The 15,459-nt window shown below is 35.9% G+C and overlaps 1 protein-coding gene across 2 annotated transcripts in view; it reads left to right on the top strand.

Annotated features, from left to right (window-relative positions):
* SATB2 (SATB homeobox 2) overlaps positions 1-15,459 on the top strand; it is a 195,058-nt gene that overhangs the window by 118,663 nt on the left and 60,936 nt on the right. The gene's annotated exons all lie outside the window — the stretch shown is intronic.

Here is a 15,459-nt window from a genome sequence, read left to right as displayed (position 1 = left end):
AAGGGAAACAGCACGTTTGAGATCAGGTAATGCCAAGATGTTGAATCTTCAGCTTGGGCATGACACTAATGTAATTCTAGATGCAGGGAGTAGCAGAGCATCACATCCTATCTGAGCCATCAGCATGGTAGAAGCCTATTTTTGTCCTTATGACCTTATATAAAATATACTCGGAGCACCATCGCTTACTTCTTTGCTAGACTTTTGAAAGAAAAGGTTAGCCCTACTTCTCATGCCTCTAAAGACTTTTATGACAAATGGGACCCTATGAGAAGAGTAAGATAAACGTGATGTTTTCTGACCTGATCATTAATATTCAGGCAATCCTATGACACATTTCTAAGCATTTCTGTTACGTGTGGTCACAAAGTAATGTGATACACCAGAGGAGGCTGAGGCAGATAACAAGCCAGCCCTTTTTCCATGCTTCACGCCTTCCCCAGCACCACCCTCCACTGTCCCACCCCATGATTTACTTCTTTTTTTAATATTTAATTTAATTTAATTTTTTATACAGCAGGTTCTTATTAGTTATCTATTTTATACATATTAGTGTATACATGTCGATCCCAGTCTCCCAATTCATTCCCCCCACCTCACTGCTTTCCCCCTCGGTGTCCATATGTTTGTTCTCTACATCTGCGTCTCTATTTCTGCCTTGCAAACTGGACCATTTGTACCATTTTTCTAGATTCCACATATATACGTTAATATACGATACTTGTTTTTCTCTTTCTGACTACTTCACTCTGTATGACAGTCTCTAGGTCCATCCTAGAGACTCTACAAATGACCCCATTTTGTTCCTTTTTATGGCTGAGTAATGTTCCATTGTATATATGTGCCACATCTTCTTTATCCATTCATCTGTTGATGGACACTTAGGTTGCTTCCATGTCCTGGCTATTGTAAATAGAGCTGCAATGAACATTTGGTACATGACTCTTTTTGAATTATGCTTTTCTCAGGGAATATGCCCAGTAGTGGGATTGCTGGGTCGTATGGTAGTTCTATTTTTAGTTTTTTAAGGAACCTCCATAGTGGCTGTATCAATGTACATACCCAACAACAGTGCAAGAGGGTTCCCTTTTCTCCACATCCTCTCCAACATTTATTGTTTGTAGATTTTTTGATGATGACCATTCTGACCAGTGTGAGATGACACCTCGTTGTAGTTTTGATTTGCACTTCTCTAATGATTAATGATGTTGAGCATCCTTTCATGTGTTTGTTGGCAATCTGTATATCTTCTTTGGAGAAATGTCTATTTAGGTCTTCTGCCCATTTATGGATTGGGTTGTTTGTTTTTTTGATACTGAGCTGCATAAGCTGCTTGTAAATTTTGGAGATTAATCCTTTGTCAGTTGCTTCATTTGCAAATATTTTCTCCCATTCTGAGGGCTGTCTTTTTGTCTCGTTTATGGTTACCTTTGCTGTGCAAAAGCTTTGAAGTTTCATTAGGTCCCATTTGTTTATTTTTGTTTTTATTTCCATTTCTCTAGGAGGTGGGTCCAAAAGGATCTTGCCGTGATTTATGTCATAGAGTGTTCTGCCTATGTTTTCCTCTAAGAGTTTGATGGCGTCTGGCCTTACATTTAGGTCTTTAATCCACTTTGAGTTTCTTTTTGTGTATGGTGTTAGGGAGTGTTCTAATTTCATTCTTTTACATGTCCCTGTCCACTTTTCCCAGCACCACTTATTGAAGAGGGTGTCTTTTCTCCGTTGTATATTCTTGCCTCCTTTATCAAAGATAAGGTGACCATATGTGTGTGGGTTTATCTCTGGGCTTTCTATCCTGTTCTATTGATCTATATTTGTGTCTTTGTGCCAGTACCATACTGTCTTGATTACTGTAGTTTTGTAGTATAGTCTGAAGTCAGGGAGCCTGATTCCTCCAGCTCTGTTTTTCTTTCTCAAGATTGCTTTGGTTATTTGGGGTCTTTTGTGTTTCCATACAAATTGTGAAATTTTTTGTTCTAGTTCTGTGAAAAATGCCAGCGGTAGTTTGATAGGGATTGCATTGAATCTGTAGATTGCTTTGGGTAGTAGAGTCATTTTCACAATGTTGATTCTTCCAATCCAAGAACATGGTGTATCTCTCCATCTATTTGTATCCTCTTTAATTTCTTTCATCAGTGTCTTATAATTTTCTGCATACAGGTCTTTTTTCTCCTTAGGTAGGTTTATTCCTAGACATTTTATTCTTTTTGTTGCAATGGTAAATGGGAGTGTTTTCTTAATTTCACTTTCAGATTTTTCATCACTAGTGTATAAGGATGCCAGAGATTTCTGTGCATTAATTTTGTATCCTGCTACTTTACCAAATTCATTGATTAGCTCTAGTAGTTTTCTGGTAGCATCTTTAGGATTCTCTATGTATAGTATCATGTCATCTGCAAACAGTGACAGCTTTACTTCTTCTTTTCCAATTTGGATTCCTTTTATTTCTTTTTCTTCCCTGATTGCTGTACCACATCTTCTTTATCCATTCGTCTGTCCATGGGCATTTAGGTTGCTTCCATGACCTGGCTATTGTAAATAGTGCTGCAATGAACATTGGGGTGCATGTGTCTTTTTTTTCTTTTCAGAATAAACTGGATTTAATCAATTTTATCAGGTTCTTTCATGAGTCTCAGATATTCTTCTATCCTGTATTATTTTTTTCTTTCAATTTCCATATATATATATATTTAATATCGTTATTGGAGTATGGTTTCTTTACAATGGTGTGTTAGTTTCTGCTGTATAACAGAGTGAATCAGCTATACATATACATATGTCGCCATATCTCCTCCCTCTTGCGTCTCCCTCCCACCCTCCCTATCCCACCCCTCCAGGTGGTCACAAAGCACCGAGCTGATCTCCCTGTGCTATGCGGCTACTTGCCACTAGCTATCTATTTTACATTTGGTAGTATATATAAGTCCATGCCACTCTCTCACTTCGTCCCAGCTTACCTTTCCCCCTTCCCGTGTCATCAAGACCATTCTCTACGTCTGTGTCTTTATTCCTGTCCTGCCTCTAGGTTCTTCAGAGAGCTGGAAATGCTTAACCAATGTCTGATAGGTGCAGGAGGGTGAAAACCCAGCTCCTTGCCTCCATAGTAGGGACAGCACTGAAGTGTGACTTCCCCTCCAGAGCTCTCTGCAGGATCGGGCTGAGGCTGGGACTTTGTTTGGATCTCCTCCCTTCTCTGACCTGCTTCTCCCACTCCTTCACCAGTTTCCCTCAGAAGCACTTCCTGAATAAATCACTTGCACAGGAATCTTTATCTTAGGATGTGCTTTTTATCCCAGTTTATAGATCAAGGTCCTTGCTAGTCTAATTGGCATTTGGATATGCCATGGGGTAGTAGTTTGAATAAAACTTATCTTCAGTTTTATACCTACTACCTTCACAAATCTAAGGCAAGATGTTATTATGGGAATAGTATAGAGGTTTTTATTGTACTACTTTGTTTTGAAAATATCAGTATTGTTCATAAATCATGAGCAAGATGTTGTTAAGGAAATAATGCAGAATTGTATAGAATTTTTTACTGTACTACTTTCTCTTGAAAATATTATCACTATTGTTATTTTAAACTGAGTCCCCTGAATTCAGTGGGCTGATATTGATATTAGCCAGATTTACTTGTGGATATTGAATGTGGTGGGGGGGTTTGGTTAGAAGGATCGGGGAGAGAGAGAGAAGGAATAAGACAGAAACAGACATTGGATATGAGGCCCTATGAGATCTTTCAAACTTGACTTAAAGCCATCCTTACTGAGTCTCCAAGATGAATTACGTGATTTATGTGAGTTTCAGAGTAGCTTTGCTTCTCAGCCCTGCCGAATTGCCAGTGCTCTGTCAATGATGCAAGTGGGTCTGTTCGGCTGATAATTTCAAGAAGTAATAGGACCAGTGCTGTCAGGTTTTATTTTTTTGCATATTCATTTTTCCTTGCTTCTATCCCAAATTTATTTTAGTGTTGGCACACTTTCACTTATCAGTCCTATGGACATGAAATAAGTTGCTTGGCTATTTACTGTGTTTACATCTTTGCATTTTGACAGTTTAATTATGAATGCTAACCTAAAGCATTCTTTTGCTCCTGTCACTTTATGGACTTAAAAAAAATCAATCACAGGCTTATGACTATATGAAAAGGTTTGTGACTATTTTACAAGGCTTAATATTGCCCAGGAATGGTTAGGGGATGTCCACTGACCTATAATAAGAATGGTTTCATGAAATATGTACAGTAAATCTTCCTTAATAGATAAACTATTCTCTAATTTATTTAAAAATCCAATGACCTACATATTCATATGTTCAGAAATCCCCGATTTACTAACATTATTTCTCCTTTGAGACCTTCCATCTGAGCAAATCTGTTAAATGAAGTAGAGGAAGCTTTGATCGAAACTAGGCTAAATCCATCGTAACGAATGCCCTGCTACGTGTGAATGGGAGCATTAGAATGCCAGCAAAGGGAAATGAGGTGTGATTCTCTGCCCCTGTCTGCACCACTATCCCCTTACCTTGAAGGTGGGGTTCAGGAAATATCCATACACAAAGAATTGGCATTAAGAGATTTGTATTGTTTGAAAACGAGACTTGCCACATTCGTTATTTACACAGTGTAGTTATTTTTCTTTTTCCTCTAGCAGATTATACCATAACTCAGAAAGTTCGGGTTTATTTTGTGTCTCGGGTAGCTCTCCTGAGCCAATTCTTAAAAATATGTTTTCAGTAGAAGCCCTTGTGTGTTTTGCAAAATGTGTTATTCTTCTGCAACATAAAGGCCTCTAATTTGGTGTCTTGTTCCTTCTTTAGTTTGTTGAAAAAGTTACACAGTTCACAACCTTTTGTCAAAGGCTTTTTTGAAAAAGCTGTTCATCTTGGTTTTATCTGATAGAGAAGAGGATTTTTTAAATCCTTTGGGAACTCATTTGGTTGACCTCTCCTTATTTGCCTACTTTTTATTTTTTATGAGACTTTGCAAAAAATCTGCTGTTTACATATCAAAGCCACATCATTTGAAAAAACTTAAGGCCAGGGTCATAAATACAGCTCATGAAGTCACTCAGCAACCAGAGAATGTTTTCAGCAGATTGGAAAATTAAATTGAATTATGTATCAGAAAAATTGGCAGTAAGGTCAACAACTAGAAATGTAAATGTCTTTGTGTGAAATGACATGGACTTTGCTTTTATGCTTTATTGGCACTGTGTTTATAGTATTTGCCCACCCGTATTATTAAGGTTAAAAATGTCTAAGGACTTACTAAACATATTTCAAAGTGGCACAGTTAGGAGGAGATGTGTAGCAACAAAATGAAAATTTTAGCAACCAAAATATTTGGAAGTCTGAGCTTTTAGTGTGTTACCAGTTAGTTTTTTCGGGGTTGGGGGGATCTTCTCTTTTAACTTTGTGCTTGATTTAAACATATTGTTAGCCAAAGATAGGCATGATTTAATTACATGTACAGTTTATATTTGTAGAAAACTTGACCTCCAAGATATTTAGAATTCTTTCTCAGCTGACCTCTGGTCTCAAGTCATTACTTCTCAATATCCAGTAGAGATATAGGCACTCAGCAAGTCATACAGGAATAGAATACAATGTAAATCCAGGAGTCTTGACTCCATGGTCCAGTAAGCTGGTTATAAAGTGACAAGGAAACCTCTGAGAAAAAGGAAGTCCTCCAACTGAAAGATGGGCTGTAAATATGAAATGCTGCAGATCAGGCATGAACATGTTATTGGGTTTTGAAGCAAATAACATACCCTCTTTTGATTTCAGCATTAAATTAATAAAGTAGGAAAAGATGGCCCTGCAAGCTTCATAAAATAGGTACTCTTTCATTTCAGAATCACTGGCTTGAATTCATAGATTTAAAGATTTTAATAATATTAATATCTCCTAGGATAGCAGTGTCTCAAAGTTATTCAGTTACTTAAGGATGGCCCTCTAGATAGTGGTCTCAATTTAGTCCTCCTTACATATAAAGACTATCATTAATTAGCACTTCTTAGGCAATTTCAGCCAAAAAGCGTGGGGGAGATGCTGTCTCTGTCTGTGCTCTGGGTAAAGAGAATGTTGATTCAGTAGCTGTCAAACGTATACCACCCCTATTCCCATTCCTAAATCTAACTGAAATAGAGCATTTTATGTAAAAGAAAATATGAAGACTCCTTTTTCCCCGTCCTTCACAAAACTTGTACCAAAGAATCAGAGGAAAGAAATATGACAGCACAGCCTTCTATCTATTCCTTTCATCCCTGCTCAGTGTGCAAAGTCCTTAAAAATTAGTTGCTGAACTATTATAGAAAATTCAGGTTTATCTACTTTACTCAAAAAGACTGCCTTTTGATGATGGTTTTATAAGTTTTTGTCACTATTCTCTAACAAGGAGTGATTGACTCGTTTCACACAGATGAAGGGGTCTCTGTCCTAAATAAGGTATCTCACTTCTAGTGAGTGTGTCTCAGTAGAGACCTGCACTTTTATTGGGAAAGCCTAGTTTTATTATTTAACTAGTTTCTCCAAGTCCTGGGTGATGTTTATAATTAAAGTAGAATTTTTATAGAAGAAATATAAGGAAACACTAGCTTTAGATTCTATTATTTATATGCTTTTCACCTTTGCTTATTCAAAGTAACTTTAAAAAATACATAAATGGTTCCTTTTTTGGCCGTTGATTGAAATGATGGCCTGGGGTTAAGTGCATGTTTGTTCAAATAAAGTGAATTAAGTTTAAAGGCCAAAAATTCTGTGAGAAAAATATAACTGAATCACTTTGAAGTCAATTGGAAATTACAAGATTGTTTAAATTCTATCTGCCAGTTTTGTGCCTAAAATTATTCCTGTAGACAACAGTATTTACTTTCAAATTTATCTGGCTACAACACCCAGTAAGAAATAATTTTTACATCATGAGCTAGTACACATACACACACTCACACATTTGTTCACATATGTATGTATGTCTGTTTTGAGTTCTATCTCATTTCCAACTATATCTTTATCTATCTATATATTTATTCATGAAAGAAGAAAAAAGCCTTCATGAAACAATACATGTATGAAGCACTGTGGTAATTTCTAATCTATTTAAATGCATTTTGTTATAAAAAACTAGTTATGATATGCTAAATTAATTTTATCATCCACTAGTAATTGTGACCCATGCTTCAACAATGATGCAGATTAAGGCTGATTTTAAAAGTTACTTAAGGAAGGAAAGTGGTTTTACTTCCTTGAAGTATAAATGAATATCTTAGTTTAGTGCTGTCCTGAATGTCCATTTCACTTTAGATAATTTATGAAAATTTTTTTTACATTCTCCTCTATCCCAAATAATTTTAATTGTTCTACTTCCTAAAATTTTTTAAAAAATATTTTCTGTGTTCTGTATGGGAAGACATATAGCAAAATATAAGTGGAGGGCCTTGAATATTTGAAGTTGCAAATTTAAAATAAGAAATGTACTTTGATGTTAGTTCTGTCTTTATCCATTCATTTAACAAATATTTATTAAGCATTCAGAGACTATTCTGGGGTTATAATGAGGGCTAACAGTTATTGAACATTTAACATATAGGGTACAGTTATAAGCTCTCTAGGGAATCCTATGAGGGAAGTGCAATTATTATCCCAATTTTACAGATGAGGAAACTGTGCCATAAAGAGATTAATTAATCCTTGTCCAGTTGAAGCCCAGTTTTGAACCCAGCAATTCTAACTTCAGAACTCATACTCATATCCCATTTTTTCTCAATCATGTCTGTTATCATAGAGCAGAAAGACACAGTCCCTCCTTCAAGGAGGTATGAGGAATAAACAGACTTTTAAACCAGTAATCCCATTGTGGTATGATAAGTACTGTAATATGTTGCATGTACTGTGTAAGAACAGATGCTTTTGACCCTGGAGGTGATTGAAGCTAAGGCAGAAAATGTTCAGCAAGAAAAAATAATGTTTTATAATTATTTCAGGACAGAGTCAACTCATATGTTAATAGACTGCTTTACTTCTTATATCGGAATGCATTTGATACATTTGAGATATAAATATGCAATAAATGTATGTTTTTGTTTTGTTTTGTTTTTGAAAGTACTATTTTTGCCAATGTTTTGACAAAGTAGCCAAAGCTAGTAAATTTTTTGGAAGTTTGCCAACAGTTGTTTCACAGAATACTCATGGAAACCAGGAGTAACCAGGGCCCAGCACTTTGTGAATTCAATAGTCATGGTGCCAGGTACTTGAGGTGTTAGTAGAAACCATGTATGTGCCCAGAGCTGAGAACACCACTGGTAAATGTTTCCAAAAGGAACCTGTTCAGTTCTGTGTTTGCTTTTGCTTTTTGGTGCTAATGTGTTTAGGAAATTTTGACTTAGATTGTGCACCATCCCCCATTCCAGTACCTAAGACTTCCTAGAGATAAGGAGGGAAGGAAGAAAATGAGACAGGACTATTTATTTATTTGCATCTATCGTTGTATAGATTAGGTAGGTAAAAAGTAGTAAAGTTGCCAGGAATCTGGTTTTGGCTATGTTCCTCCACGGTACATGCTCAAGTGTGGCTTGGACAAGGGGATTGCAGTTAAGAAAGCCCAGACTGCTTTGTTTTCGAGAATGCTCTGTTACACCTACTAACTTTGTTTTGCATGCTTATAGTATGCTGATGTGTCAGATGGCACAAGCAAAGTTTTATTATATATGCTAGAAAGAAACCTGTCTGTGAGGGAAGTGTTTCATTTAATAAATTGTGGGCTTGGGGTGCATGGAATATTTGTTCTAAAGTGGAGTTTGCATGGCACAAAATTTCAGTGTTTATTATCTTATCATTTTCAATAGGTTGTATGAGAAGATCTTGAGTTATTGTGAATTAGGCTTTTAACATGTGGTCCATCAGGGCCTGCTCCTGACTGTTTAGCAAAGATGGGACTCTCCCACTTCAAGAAAAATGAGAAATATGCATTTGATGCTTTCTTAGGGCTCTATATTCCTGTATATCCCCAACTAACCTCTAAGCACAAAATGTACAGATTCTCCTCCCAAGGAGTTCACTATATGATAGGAGAAAGAGGTTTTATAGTTACACAATGTAAAGATGATAAGTGTCATAAATGTGAAATAGAACTAGTGCCATCTCCCTTCAAAGGAGGGAGAAAGTATTGCCAACTGCAGTGTATATACATATACAGATATGTACATAGTCTTTTAGTGCATTACAGAATACATCTCTACAGCAACAACATTTGTCTGCAAATGTAACTTTTATATATGCATTTATATTTGCAGAGTACATTAATTCCCTTTAGATGCTCAATTCTATCTACCCCCATGGTACAAAAGTGCTATATGCATAGGCTGTCTTTTCTAATAAAGAAATATTATAGTAAAAGAGAGGTTTTTATTAAACTAATGCAATAACAACATTTTCTTTGAGGATTTAACACATCATTTTTAATAATAAAAATCAAATTGTCATTGTTGTGCCCTGTATACCTTTTATTCAAATCAGACTAAGTACTCTGGCTTCATGGCTGAGCAGTACTCTAGGGGGTGATGGGGGAGGTGAGTATTTTTTAGCATAACACAAATTAATTTCAGTAGTTGGCTTTGTAGTGTGGTTGTAGATTATGAATATGGGACCCAGGGAAACCTGTTTATATTTGTGAGCAGAGGAGAACATGCCTCTCAGGAATGTCTAGAAGGACATGAGACTGGAGGTTAGGAGAGAACTGATTTCGTTAGGTCAGCTTTCAGGTGGTAGGATGTCAATACTCTGTTCAGCCAAGAGCTCAGTTCACAGCTTCAACTAACTGTGCCTTAACCACTGAAACTGAAGAGTTCACTTTGTACAATTAGGCTAAGAATTTGGTATCACCTGGTTTTCATCAGAGGATACCATTTTTGGGCTCTCATGTCAGCTGGAACCAGACATTTCAGAATTGTATGAAGTTAAGGCTAACCAATAAGCATGCAAAAAGGGTGGTGAAACGTGAAGAGTACCTTCAGAGGGAACTATGTGATAGGTCGTGCTCAGTGGCAGGATGTGGGGTTAGCCCATATGGGTGCCAGGGCCTCTTCCACCTCTGACCCTCTGTAATTTTAATCTGTAAAATGGGGGTATATGTGCCTTTGAAACTTGATGGCTTAGGACATCATTTGTTTTAAGCAAATGATGAACTAAAATATATTTTCAGACTCACTACTACAAAGTAAGTATGTTTCAACCCATACACCCTTAAAGAAATGTAACTTGATTTCTGAAAAGGACCTTCATTTTAAAAGCTTATGTGCTTTATTATTGATACATCCAACAATTAATAATTAAAATACATTATAAAGGAATAGGGCTAATTTTCTCTAAAATAACCAGTCCAAATGATTCTGTAGAAGTGGCAAGCATATATTTTTCCCTTTAGCATTGCAATCAGTAGTACATATAAGCTTTCTTTGGGATTTATATGACATTCTAATATCTATCTTTGTTTGGGTTGTAACCTAACACTTTCAAACTATGATATGCTATGTCTGTTATATGATATATGAGTATTTTGGAGGTTAACTTCAAAAGTTTATGTTAGAATAAATATGTAAACAGAAATGTAATTTACAGAAATGAAAATAGTCTCCGGCTAGTTTGAGGCTTTTTCCAAAGAATAGCACTGGGGTTTGGCTGGGCCAGTTTTTTCAGTACACACCTGGTGTATATCACTTTAAAAAGTAAATTATGCCTCATTAAATTACAATTAAATGGAATCATGATCATTTGTTTTTCTGGAAGGAAGATGTTTTGCATATTGAAAGCCTAATTTGTTGCAGGTGACAAAAAGGCCGAACAGATTAATATCACTTCATTTTGGGGGTAGTGTTTGCTGGTTAGTTTGTGTATACTCCAGTAGCTCTGAATTATATTAATGTGGACTATATTATTTTCACTTCAAAAAGTCTTCTACCACTTTATCAGTTTTTGCACTTTTTTTTTTTCTTTAAGCTTTTAAGGAAACAGAAACTTCTCTTGGTATTCTGGATTAGTCATGCTCTTTCTTTTTCTTCAAGTGTTCTAATACCATCCAATCCTTCATTTGCCCTCTCCCTTCGCCTGGTCTCATCACTATCTCTATGTCTATGCATTATGTACATTTTGAATCCCTGCCAAGTTGAATGCCACTTCTTCCAAAATGTTTTCCCTGAGTCTTGTGATGGCAATACTTTCACCCTCTTTTGAACTGAGATGGTACTAGTTCTATCTGAAATTTATGACACTTATCTTTCACATTGTGCTTCTGTAAACCATTATATAGTAAACTCCTTGGCAGCAGAATCTATGTCTTATTAATCTTTCCATTCTTTTATGAGCTTTGTACCAAGTTGTAAATAGGGAGTGAATTACTAGACTGATCTGTCATTTTTTGGCAATAGACGTATTGAATTTGGGGGTTCTCTAGATAATCAGTGGGACATATAACCTAATCATAGAGAATTACAAATGTCTAGGAAGTATGAAGAAGAGATATCTGCTAAAATCTAGTCAGTAATGATCTTCAGTGACCTCTCCTGGAGTGACCTGGGAGGTCTGATGGACTCAGGCTCAGATTTCTAAAACCTGGCCCAAGCTTGGGTTCTCTTCTTGCTCTCTTAAAGGATTTAAGAGGATTCAAGGGCCCATCAAAGGCAGTTTCTCACCCGTCCCAGACGAAGCCTCAAGGGCTAGTACAGAAACTTGGAAGTAAATTTTATAGAGCCTGTCATGGTAATGTTTCCCAAATATTTCTGAGTATCAGCATGTATTTTGCACACTAACGATTTGGAACAAACTATATAAATTGTTGAAGGACTATGAAAATCATAATAATAAGAAAAGCTCTTCAAATAAGAAAGCTCTTCAACAGAAATTGCAGATTCAGAAACTCTAAGGTCATTTAAGATGTCACAAATATTATTAAAATACTAGTAATAATAAGCATAGCAATTTTTTATTTAAAAAACTAGCCCTAGTTCTTTTTTTTTTTTTTTTTTCCACATCACGTGGCTTGTGGGATCTTAGTTCCCCCATCAGGGCTTGAACCTGCACCCTCAGCAGTGAAAGAGCCAAGTCCTTACCCCTGGACCACCAGGGAATTCCCAGCCCCAGTTCTTTGTTTTGTCTGTAGAGATAGCCTGTATTAGCAATGAAGCTAGATGGCATTATATTATCTCTTGTTTTGTGCTTTGAATTATTTTGCTTTTGTTGAAATTTTCTGCCAACCTCATGTATTCTTTGCTGGTGCTGGAAATAATATGAAGCTTACAAAATCCTCCATTAAAAGACTAGGGAGAAGGCCAATTTGAGGCTCTTTTTGCCCGACTCCCTTCTTTTTTCAGTGACCTGTAACCCAAGAGCTCTGGTAGAAGGTGCCTTTCTCCCCTGTGCAGAGGTTTGTTCTACTCCTTTTCAGTCAACATGTTTCCTGGTCTTACACAACCTCAGCTAACACCATGGAGAGAATTGTTTATAATCTCTCCCTTGAGAAGGCTCTCTTGCCTATGATGAGGAAAACACTTAATGACCACTTTACTGAATACTTGCAATATGTTTTAATAAGATTACTGATATGAAATTTTAATAAGCAGTATCCTGGTTAATTTATTAATTTCCCTCAATTTTCACATTCTCAATATTCATGACCTTTCTATTCATAAAAGTACATCTTTTTTTCAGTGCCCAGGTGCCATGCCATGTTCTCTATATCTCAGGCTGCATAATGGGAATGTCCAAGTGACACCTCCTGCCTGGCTGGTTGATAATTAAATGCCAGACAACATAGTAGCAAGGGCTTTAGAAATATTTATGCAAGATAAATTATTAATTTATGTTCTATTCAAGACAGTTTCAGTATGATAAACATTTACTTATCTTGATAATTAGGTGGGGTGATTTGTGGTATATTTAAGTTATGCCATACATTTTCTTCTGATCTGTTTCCCCTATGATGATTTTAACCTATCTAAAGAAAACGTGCTTTACATTTATGTGCCTGCAGAATTTTGACTATGTTTTTAAAAATCCCTGCTTAAGTCGTTAAAAGCACATAACCAAAACGAAGAAGGCTCAACAAAACAACTAAAACTCTTCTTGTGCCCACCAGTTAGCCACTTGTTATTGAAAATGTCTGAGGTAAAAAGAATCTGCTTTGGGACCAGGGTTACACAGATGAGACTTTAAGTAAATAATTGAGAACAGTGTTCTCATTCTCTAGGGCAGTAATGGCCACCTTGTTGGTTTGAGACTTTATCTTCAATTAGGCGAATAAAACAGAGGCAACAGTATATTCCGCCAACCCCTTAAAATACAAATATTGTGTCTCATTCACTTCAGAAGTGATGCTGATGAGCAGTCATTTACAAGGATGCTTTGTCTTGATTTTTCTTAGAGATGGATTCATTTCCCTCTAAGGTTGTCCAACAACCTTAAAATGCAGGGGAAGGAACTCCACAATTTCAATGTGGGGAAAAAAAGGTAAACCAAGCTGAACAAAAAATAAATAAAAGAACTCTATCCTTAGGAGTGATTTTGTTTTCTATTGATTAGGAATAAACAGACTTACAATTTTGAACCTCATCCATTAGAACAATATTTTTTGTTTTTTCAATATTTTGTATGGAAGATTTTTGCCATAGTGTCCTCCACAATTTGTGAAAATAATTTCACGGAAGAAAGAGTTTACAGACTTCGCCTTTGAGAGATCTTAAGTATAATCATATAACCAGCATAAAGAATATATCCATGTAGATCCTAAAACTTTTCCAAATTTGGTAGTCTGACATTTAGTAAAATGCTAAAGTTACTTACGAGATAGAGAAAAAGACAGAGAGAAGGAGAGTGGATACCAACTTGTCCTTCATGTGCAAAGTTCATTGTTAAAGAAAGTTCAGAAAATATCAATCTTAGTATCTTATTAGTATTGGAAATTGGTATTGATCGTCTTTTATGCTTTAATTTTTTATTTAATTTTAATTTTATTGAAGTATAGTTGATGTACAATGTCATGTTAGTTTCTGGTATACTGCAAAATGATTCATATATATATATATATATATATATATATATATATATTCTTTTTCATATTCTTTTCCATTATGGTTTATTACAAGCTATTGAATATAGTTCCCTGTGCTATACAGTAGGACCTTGTTATCTGTTTTATATATAGTAGTTTGTATCTGCTAATCCCAAACTTCCTCCCCTGCCCTTTCCCCTTTGATAACCATAAGTTTGTTTTCTATGTCTGTGAGTCTGTTTCTGTTTCGTGAATAAGTTCATTTGTATCATATTTTAGATTCTGCATATAAGTGATATCATATGATATTTGTCTTTCTCTGTCAGACTTACTTCACTTAGTATGACAATCTCTAGGTATATCCATGTTGCTGCAAATGGCATTATTTCATTCTTTTTTATGGCTGTGTAGTATTCCATTGTATATATAGGAAATTGGTATTGATTTTAAATTCACATCCCTATTGCTTCTGCACATATTAATTTGGAGAATTTTCTCTTAGAAACAAATTTGTTATTAATATTTCAGTTTGCTTAGTCCAAGTGGAAAGTAGGATAACTTAAGGCAGAGCTGACTTTTAATTTCAGAAAGATAATTAATACTTAGATTGTATAACATTTTCTGGAAGACAAGTGTCTCACTTGTTGCTTCTTTCTGAAAGCATGACAAGAAATCAAGATTTTCTTAGAATAATTTCAGCAGTAGGGTAGTTTTATATACATGCCCTACCTTGACCTTTCCTTGGGCACTCACGCACACAGACACACACTTGTTAACATTTTTTTCCTAGCTTCATTGTACGGCATATTATAGTCTCATTTGTAAAGACTTCTCTAATCAAACTGGCAAGAGGTATCAGATGGCATGCATCTTGTAGGTTCCTTATAGTAAAATTGTCTTACATGATGTTTTGAGTGGTGATTACTCCCAGAAGCTGATAACTGTGTGATGCACATTCCTGTAAGTGACATTTACTTCACTACATTATAATGCATTATTTTTTAAAACAAAAAACCGCCTACCTTACCCTGAGGATTTTTGGCCAACTAGAGATGGTATATTTCTTTGGTATCCAATGCCTTTTTGGCCTATTGGCCAAATATGGCCTATTTAGCCGTCTACTACAAATCTGATAGTGTTTCTTTGCATTAATATCCCCTAAGTGGAAATGCCTTTGGCATCTACTTTTACAATTTGGGGTTTTCCCCATCTGTTGTAAGATACAGAGGTTAACATCTTAGCTTTTTCTGGGGGATAATCCTAGGCCCTGATCTCATACTGCCCTGAGAAGGGATGTTAGCTGGGGATGTGAAGTGATGCCTCTGTGTGATAATCTAACAAGTGTGCAGAATGGAAATGGATCTGCTTTTGCCCCAAGTACTGCAATTTTCTAACTCAGGTCTCTAGCCTTTTTTTTTTTT

The sequence above is a fragment of the Mesoplodon bidens genome (assembly GCF_964165515.1).
Source record: "Mesoplodon bidens genome assembly, chromosome: 8".
In the NCBI taxonomy this organism is placed as follows: Eukaryota; Metazoa; Chordata; class Mammalia; order Artiodactyla; family Ziphiidae; genus Mesoplodon; species Mesoplodon bidens.
Note: the sequence above shows the minus strand (reverse complement) of the source record. Positions and strands in the feature narration are given on the sequence as shown.